A 9,073-nucleotide genomic window follows, 5' to 3' on the forward strand; every position below is an offset into this window, starting at 1 on the left:
AAATATACACATTCAACTGTGGCTAAAAGCTGTATAATGTATGCCAACAACTAATTTCTATAATTGCTGTCAACAGCTATTATTACACTCTGAACATTACTGAGTACAATACAGTTATGCAATGAAGCCCCCAGCTTTTGGTCTTGTTCTTTTGACAGTGCTGAGTGTAGTTAGGCCATTCCAACTGTCCAACAATCAGTACGATGCACCAAACAGTGACAAGCAACTCCACTCCTGATGTTGACTTGAGAATGATTTGGAGGATGGCTTCTATTCCATAGGGTGCCTTCTATTCTGTTACACTGCTTAAAAAAATGGTCCTTGCTATGCGCGATTCTTGGGACGCCCTGCCTTATTGAAGTTGAAAGGTTTCATGTTTAAGGTAAGGGTGAAGGTTATGGTTAGGGTTCGGTAAGAGTTAAGGTTATGGTTATAGTTCTGGGTAGGGGTTAAGCTTACGGTTAGGGTAGAAATGTCTGAAGGTTTCCGAATAGCACTAACCATTTTGAAATCACACTGGCTATTCTGCACATGAGAAACAAAAATATGGAATATGTGATAATTAGTATATGATTTTTGAATTTAGAAAATGAGAGAATGGTATTTCCTAACACCTCAATTTTGTAAACTAGTCTATGCATTTTTGTGACAATTTATTCCACAATTTCATTCATTATATTTTTTTTAATAAGTGAGAAAACCATATTGATATATATATTTGACAAAGATAGAAATTTGCCATTTCCTTAAGTGCATTTATAAAGCTTGGTACAGTTGAAGTCAGAAGTTTACATACACTTAGGTTGGAGTCTTTAACTTCTTCGATAACGTTCCCGTTTTAACCTGTTAGTCCTATAGGGGCAGTATTTCATTTTTGGATAAAAAGACGTGCCCGTTTTAAGCGCAATATTTTGTCACGAAAAGATGCTCGAATATGCTTGGAATTGATAGCTTTGGAAAGAAGACAGTCTTACGTTTCCAGAAATGCAAAGATTTTCACTGTGAGTCCCTTAGAACAAATGTTTCGGACAAAACCAAGATGTATGACCGACCAGGAAATGCACAGGATTTCTGAGGCTACGTTTTCCATGATCGCCTTATATGGCTGTGAATGCGACAGGAATGAACGGACTCTTTCTCTTGTTTCCCCAAGGTCTCTGCAGCATTGTGACGTATTTGTAGGCATATCATTGGAAGATTGACCATAAGAGACTACATTTACCAGGTGTCCCGCTAGGTGTCTGCGTGGCAATTGGTGCGCAAAAGTCAGGTCCCGGTATTTTTCCATTCAAATCTCAGAACAAACCAGGCTACAAGGACGGTGCTTTCAATGGAGAGAAATATGACAAACCACCTTCAGGATTGATTCAAACAACGTTTTCCATGTTTCAGTCGATATTATGGAGTTAATTCGGAAAAAAGTTTGACATGTAGGTGACTGAATTTTCGGTTAGTTTCGGTAGCCATATGCATAGTAACAAAAGGGAACGATGTGTCCTACACAAGAATCTTTCAGGAAAAACTGGACATCTGCTATGTAACTGAGAGTCTCCTCATTGAAACATCTGAAGTTCTTCAAAGGTAAATTATTTTATTTGATTCCTTGGCTGGTTTTTGTGAATATGTTGCGTGCTAAATGCTAATGCTAACGCTAAGCTAGCTATCACCACTCTTACACAAATTAGTGATTTTCTCTGGTTCTAAAGCATATTTTGAAAATCTGAGACTACAGGATTGTTAAGAAAAGGATAAGCTTGAGAACAGGCATATTTATTTCGTTTCATTTGCGATTTTTTGTCCTCCGTCGCAATTATTGCGTAATCTCCAGCTGCGTGTATTTTTCCATTTGATTCCGAGGAGAAACCCAACTGCCACGAATGATTTATCATCGAATAGATATGTGAAAAACACCTTGAGGGTGATTCTAAACAACGTTTGCCATGTTTCTGTCGATATTATGGAGTTAATTTGGAAAAAAGTTTGGCGTTGTAATGACTGAATTTTCAGGGGGTTTTCTTAGCCAAACGTGATGAACAAAACGGAGCGATTTCTCCTACACAAATAATCTTTTTAGAAAAACTGAACATTTACTATCTAACTGAGAGTCTCCTCATTGAAAACATCCGAAGTTCTTCAAAGGTAAATGATTTTATTTGAATGCTTTTCTTGTTTTTGTGAAAATGTTGCCTGCTGAATGCTAGGCTTAATGCTATGCTAGCTATCAATACTCTTACACAAATACTTGTGTAGCTATGGTTAAAAAGCATATTTTGAAAATCTGAGATAACAGTGTTGTTAACAAAAGGCTAAGCTTATGAGTGAATATATTTCTTTCATTTAATTTGCGATTTTCATGAATAGTTAACGTTGCGTTATGGTAATGAGCTTGAGGCTACGATTACGCTCCCGGATACGGGATTGCTCAACGCAAGAAGTTTTTCAACCACTCCACAAATGTATAGTTTTGGCTAGTTGGTTACGACATCTACTTTGTTTGTTATTAGATTCTTGCTACGTAAGCTTAACTTTCTGAACATTCGAGACGTGTAGTCCACTTGTCATTCCAATCTCCTTTGCATTAGCGTAGCCTCTTCTCTAGCCTGTCAACTATGTGTCTGTCTATCCCTGTTCTCTCCTCTCTGCACAGACCATACAAACGCTCCACACCGCATGGCCGCAGCCACCCTAATCTGGTGGTCCCAGCGCGCACGACCCACGTGGAGTTCCAGGTCTCCGGTAGCCTCTGGAACTGCCGATCTGCGGCCAACAAGGCAGAGTTCATCTCAGCCTATGCCTCCCTCCAGTCCCTCGACTTCTTGGCTCTGACGGAAACATGGATCACCACAGACAACACCGCTACTCCTACTGCTCTCTCTTCGTCCGCCCACGTGCTCTCGCACACCCCGAGAGCTTCTGGTCAGCGGGGTGGTGGCACCGGGATCCTCATCTCTCCCAAGTGGTCATTCTCTCTTTCTCCCTTACCCATCTGTCTATCGCCTCCTTTGAATTCCATGCTGTCACAGTTACCAGCCCTTTCATGCTTAACATCCTTATCATTTATCGCCCTCCAGGTTCCCTCGGAGAGTTCATCAATGAGCTTGATGCCTTGATAAGCTCCTTTCCTGAGGACGGCTCACCTCTCACAGTTCTGGGCGACTTTAACCTCCCCACGTCTACCTTTGACTCATTCCTCTCTGCCTCCTTCTTTCCACTCCTCTCCTCTTTTGACCTCACCCTCTCACCTTCCCCCTACTCACAAGGCAGGCAATACGCTCGACCTCATCTTTACTAGATGCTGTTCCTCCACTAACCTCATTGCAACTCCCCTCCAAGTCTCCGACCACTACCTTGTATCCTTTTCCCTCTCGCTCTCATCCAACACTTCCCACACTGCCCCTACTCGGATGGTATCGCGCCGTCCCAACCTTCGCTCTCTCTCCCCCGCTACTCTCTCCTCTTCCATCCTATCATCTCTTCCCTCTGCTCAAACCTTCTCCAACCTATCTCCTGATTCTGCCTCCTCAACCCTCCTCTCCTCCCTTTCTGCATCCTTTGACTCTCTATGTCCCCTATCCTCCAGGCCGGCTCGGTCCTCCCCTCCCGCTCCGTGGCTCGACGACTCATTGCGAGCTCACAGAACAGGGCTCCGGGCAGCCGAGCGGAAATGGAGGAAAACTCGCCTCCCTGCGGACCTGGCATCCTTTCACTCCCTCCTCTCTACATTTTCCTCCTCTGTCTCTGCTGCTAAAGCCACTTTCTACCACTCTAAATTCCAAGAATCTGCCTCTAACCCTAGGAAGCTCTTTGCCACCTTCTCCTCCCTCTTGAATCCTCCTCCCCCTCCCCCCTCCTCCCTCTCTGCAGATGACTTCGTCAACCATTTTGAAAAGAAGGTCGACGACATCCGATCCTCGTTTGCTAAGTCAAACGACACCGCTGGTTCTGCTCACACTGCCCTACCCTGTGCTCTGACCTCTTTCTCCCCTCTCTCTCAGATGACATCTCACGTCTTGTGACGGCCGGCCGCCCAACAACCTGCCCGCTTGACCCTATCCCCTCCTCTCTTCTCCAGACCATCTCCAGTGACCTTCTCCCTTACCTCACCTCGCTCATCAACTCATCCCTGACCGCTGGCTACGTCCCTCCCGTCTTCAAGAGAGCGAGAGTTGCACCCCTTCTGAAAAAACCTACACTCGATCCCTCCGATGTCAACAACTACAGACCAGTATCCCTTCTTTCTTTTCTCTCCAAAACTCTTGAACGTGCCGTCCTTGGCCAGCTCTCCCGCTATCTCTCTCAGAATGACCTTCTTGATCCAAATCAGTCAGGTTTCAAGACTAGTCATTCAACTGAGACTGCTCTTCTCTGTATCACGGAGGCGCTCCGCACTGCTAAAGCTAACTCTCTCTCCTCTGCTCTCATCCTTCTAGACCTATCGGCTGCCTTCGATACTGTGAACCATCAGATCCTCCTCTCCACCCTCTCCGAGTTGGGCATCTCCGGCGCGGCCCACGCTTGGATTGCGTCCTACCTGACAGGTCGCTCCTACCAGGTGGCGTGGCGAGAATCCGTCTCCTCACCACGTGCTCTCACCACTGGTGTCCCCAGGGCTCTGTTCTAGGCCCTCTCCTATTCTCGCTATACACCAAGTCACTTGGCTCTGTCATAACCTCACATGGTCTCTCCTATCATTGCTATGCAGACGACACACAATTAATCTTCTCCTTTCCCCCTTCTGACGACCAGGTGGCGAATCGCATCTCTGCATGTCTGGCAGACATATCAGTGTGGATGACGGATCATCACCTCAAGCTGAACCTCGGCAAGACGGAGCTGCTCTTCCTCCCGGGAAGGACTGCCCGTTCCATGATCTCGCCATCACGGTTGACAACTCCATTGTGTCCTCGTCCCAGAGCGCTAAGAACCTTGGCGTGATCCTGGACAACACCCTGTCGTTCTCAAATAACATCAAGGCGGTGGCCCGTTCCTGTAGGTTCATGCTCTACAACATCCGCAGAGTACGACCCTGCCTCACACAGGAAGCCTGCCTCACACATCTCCCGGGATTACTGCAACTCGCTGTTGGCTGGGCTCCCTCCTGTGCCATTAAACCCCTACAACTCATCCAGAACGCCGCAGCCCGTCTGGTGTTCAACCTTCCCAAGTTCTCTCACGTCACCCCGCTCCTCCGCTCTCTCCACTGGCTTCCAGTTGAAGCTCGCATCCGCTACAAGATCATGGTGCTTGCCTACGGAGCTGTGAGGGGAACGGCACCTCAGTACCTCCAGGCTCTGATCAGGCCCTACACCCAAACAAGGGCACTGCGTTCATCCACCTCTGGCCTGCTCGCCTCCCTACCACTGAGGAAGTACAGTTCCCGCTCAGCCCAGTCAAAACTGTTCGCTGCTCTGGCCCCCCAATGGTGGAACAAACTCCCTCACGACGCCAGGACAGCGGAGTCAATCACCACCTTCCGGAGACACCTGAAACCCCACCTCTTTAAGGAATACCTAGGATAGGATAAAGTAATCCTTCTCCCCTCCCCCCTTAAAAGACCTAGATGCACTATTGTAAAGTGGCTGTTCCACTGGATGTCATAAGGTGAAAGCACCAATTTGTAAATCGCTCTGGATAAGAGCGTCTGCTAAATGACTTAAATGTAAATGTAAATGTTTGTGCAATGACACAAGTAATTTTTCCAACAATTATTTACAGACAGATTATATCACTTATAATTCACTGTATCACAATTCCAGTGGGTCAGAAATTGACATACACTAAGTTGACAGTGACTTTGAACAGCTTGGAAAATTCCCAAAAATGATGTCATGGCTTTAGAAGCTTCTGAAAGGCTAATTTAGTCAATTGGAGGTGTACCTGTGGATGTATTTCAAGGCCTACCTTCAAACTCAGTGCCTCTTTGCTTGACATCATGGGAAAATCAAAAGAAATCAGCCAAGACCTCAGAAAAATAATTGTAGACCTCCACACGTCTGGTTCATCCTTGGGAGCAATTTCCAAACACCTGAAGGTACCACGTTCATCTGTACAAACAATAGTACGCAAGTATAAACACCATGGGACCACGCAGCCATCATTCACTCGGGAAGGAGACGCGTTCTGTCTCCTAGAGATGAACGTACGTTGGTGTGAAAAGTACAAATCAATCCCAGAACAACAGCAAAGGACCTTGTGAAGATGCTGGAGGAAAGGGGTACAAAATTATCTATATCCACAGTAAAAGGAGTCCTGTATAGACAACCTGAAAAGTCGCTCAGCAAGGAAGAAGCCACTGCTCCAAAACTGGCATAAACAAGCCAGATATGGCTAAATATGATCCCCAATCAGAGACAACGATAAACAGCTGCCTCTGATTGGGAACCATACCAGGCCAACATGTAAATATTACATTTACATTACATTTAAGTCATTTAGCAGACGCTCTTATCCAGAGCGACTTACAAATTGGTGCATTCACCTTATGACATCCAGTGGAACAGCCACTTTACAATAGTGCATCTAAATCTTTTAACCTCTTAGTCCGCCCCATCCCGCATGCGGTATCGTTACTACAGCCTCAAGCTCATTAGCATAACGCAACGTTAGCGATTTTTAAAAATCGCAAATGAAACTAAATAAATATGCCTGTTCTCAAGCTTATCCTTTTCTTAACAATCCTGTCGTCTCAGATTTTCAAAATATGCTTTAGAACCAGAGAAAATCACTAATTTGTGTAAGAGTGGTGATAGCTAGCTTAGCGTTAGCATTAGCATTTAGCACGCAACATATTCACAAAAACCAGCCAAGGAATCAAATAAAATAATTTACCTTTGAAGAACTTCAGATGTTTCAATGAGGAGACTCTCAGTTACATAGCAGATGTCCAGTTTTTCCTGAAAGATTCTTGTGTAGGACACATCGTTCCCTTTTGTTACTATGCATATAGCTACCGAAACTAACCGAAAATTCAGTCACCTACATGTCGAACTTTTTTCCGGATTAACTCCATAATATCGACTGAAACATGGAAAACGTTGTTTGAATCAATCCTGAAGGTGGTTTGTCATATTTCTCTCCATTGAAAGCACCGTCCTTGTAGCCTGGTTTGTTCTGAGATTTGAATGGAAAAATACCGGGACCTGACTTTTGCGCACCAATTGCCACGCAGACACCTAGCGGGACACCTGGTAAATGTAGTCTCTTATGGTCAATCTTCCAATGATATGCCTACAAATACGTCACAATGCTGCAGAGACCTTGGGGAAACAAGAGAATGAGTCCGTTCATTCCTGTCGCATTCACAGCCATATAAGGCGATCATGGAAAACGTAGCCTCAGAAATCCTGTGCATTTCCTGGTCGGTCATACATCTTGGTTTTGCCCGAAACATTTGTTCTAAGGGACTCACAGTGAAAATCTTTGCATTTCTGGAAACGTAAGACTGTCTTCTTTCCAAAGCTATCAATTCCAAGCACATTCGAGCATCTTTTCGTGACAAAATATTGCGCTTAAAACGGGCACGTCTTTTTATCCAAAAATGAAATACTGCCCCTATAGGACTAACAGGTTAAGGGGGGGGGGGTGAGAAGGATTACTTTATCCTATCCTAGGTATTCCTTAAAGAGGCGGGGTTTCAGGTGTCTCCGGAAGGTGGTGATTGACTCCGCTGTCCTGGCGTCGTGAGGGAGTTTGTTCCACCATTGGGGGGCCAGAGCAGCGAACAGTTTTGACTGGGCTGAGCGGGAACTGTACTTCCTCAGTGGTAGGGAGGCGAGCAGGCCAGAGGTGGATGAACGCAGTGCCCTTGTTTGGGTGTAGGGCCTGATCAGAACCTGGAGGTACTGAGGTGCCGTTCCCCTCACAGCTCCGTAGGCAAGCACCATGGTCTTGTAGCGGATGCGAGCTTCAACTGGAAGCCAGTGGAGAGAGCGGAGGAGCGGGGTGACGTGAGAGAACTTGGGAAGGTTGAACACCAGACGGGCTGCGGCGTTCTGGATGAGTTGTAGGGGTTTAATGGCACAGGCAGGGAGCCCAGCCAACAGCGAGTTGCAGTAATCCAGACGGGAGATGACAAGTGCCTGGATTAGGACCTGCGCCGCTTCCTGTGTGAGGCAGGGTCGTACTCTGCGGATGTTGTAGAGCATGAACCTACAGGAACGGGCCACCGCCTTGATGTTATTTGAGAACGACAGGGTGTTGTCCAAATATAATGACCTAGATGACCCGTTCTAGTCACACCCTGACCTAACCAACATTGAGAATAAAAAGCTCTATGGCGTGACAAATAATCAACAATTTTGCTCTTTATTAAGACATCTTACATATAAAACTTTATTTGTTAATCGAAAATTGTGAATTACTCACCCCAGGTTAATGAGAAGGGTGTGCTTGAAAGGATGCACATAACTCTGCAATGTTGGGTTGTATTGGAGAGAGTCTCAGTCTTAAATCATTTTCCACACACAGTCTGTGCCTGTATTTAGTTTTCATGCTAGTGATGACCCGAGAATCCACTGTCACATCGGTACGTGGTTCTAAAGGGCATCAGTGTCTTAACAGCAACATTTGCCAAGGCAGGATAGTCTGAGGGCAGCCCAATCCAGAAATCTGGCCATTGCTTCTGATTAAATTCCATTTTCACAGAACCGCTTGTTACAATTTTACGAGGCTCTTGTTCCGATATTGATAAGTGGTCTGGAGGCAGGGCAAGAAAGGGATAACAAATCCAGTTGTTTGTGTCATCCATTTTGTGAAAGTACCTGGCGTAATTGCACACCTAACTCACTCAGGTGCTTCGCTATATCACATTTGACATTGTCCGTAAACTTGAGTTAATTTGCACACAAAAATCATACAATGATGGAAAGACCTGTGTATTATCATGGTTAATGCAGACAGAGAAGAGCTCCAAATTCTTAATCATAGTCTCAATTTTGTCCCGCACATTGAATATAGTTGCGGAGAGTCCCTGGAATCCTAGATTCAGATCATTCAGGTGATAAAAAAACACCACCCAGATAGGCCTGTCCTGTGAGAAACTCATCATCATGCAAGCGGCCAGACAAGTGAAAAT

Source organism: Oncorhynchus nerka, linkage group LG1 (assembly GCF_034236695.1).
Source record: "Oncorhynchus nerka isolate Pitt River linkage group LG1, Oner_Uvic_2.0, whole genome shotgun sequence".
NCBI classification, from domain to species: domain Eukaryota; kingdom Metazoa; phylum Chordata; class Actinopteri; order Salmoniformes; family Salmonidae; genus Oncorhynchus; species Oncorhynchus nerka.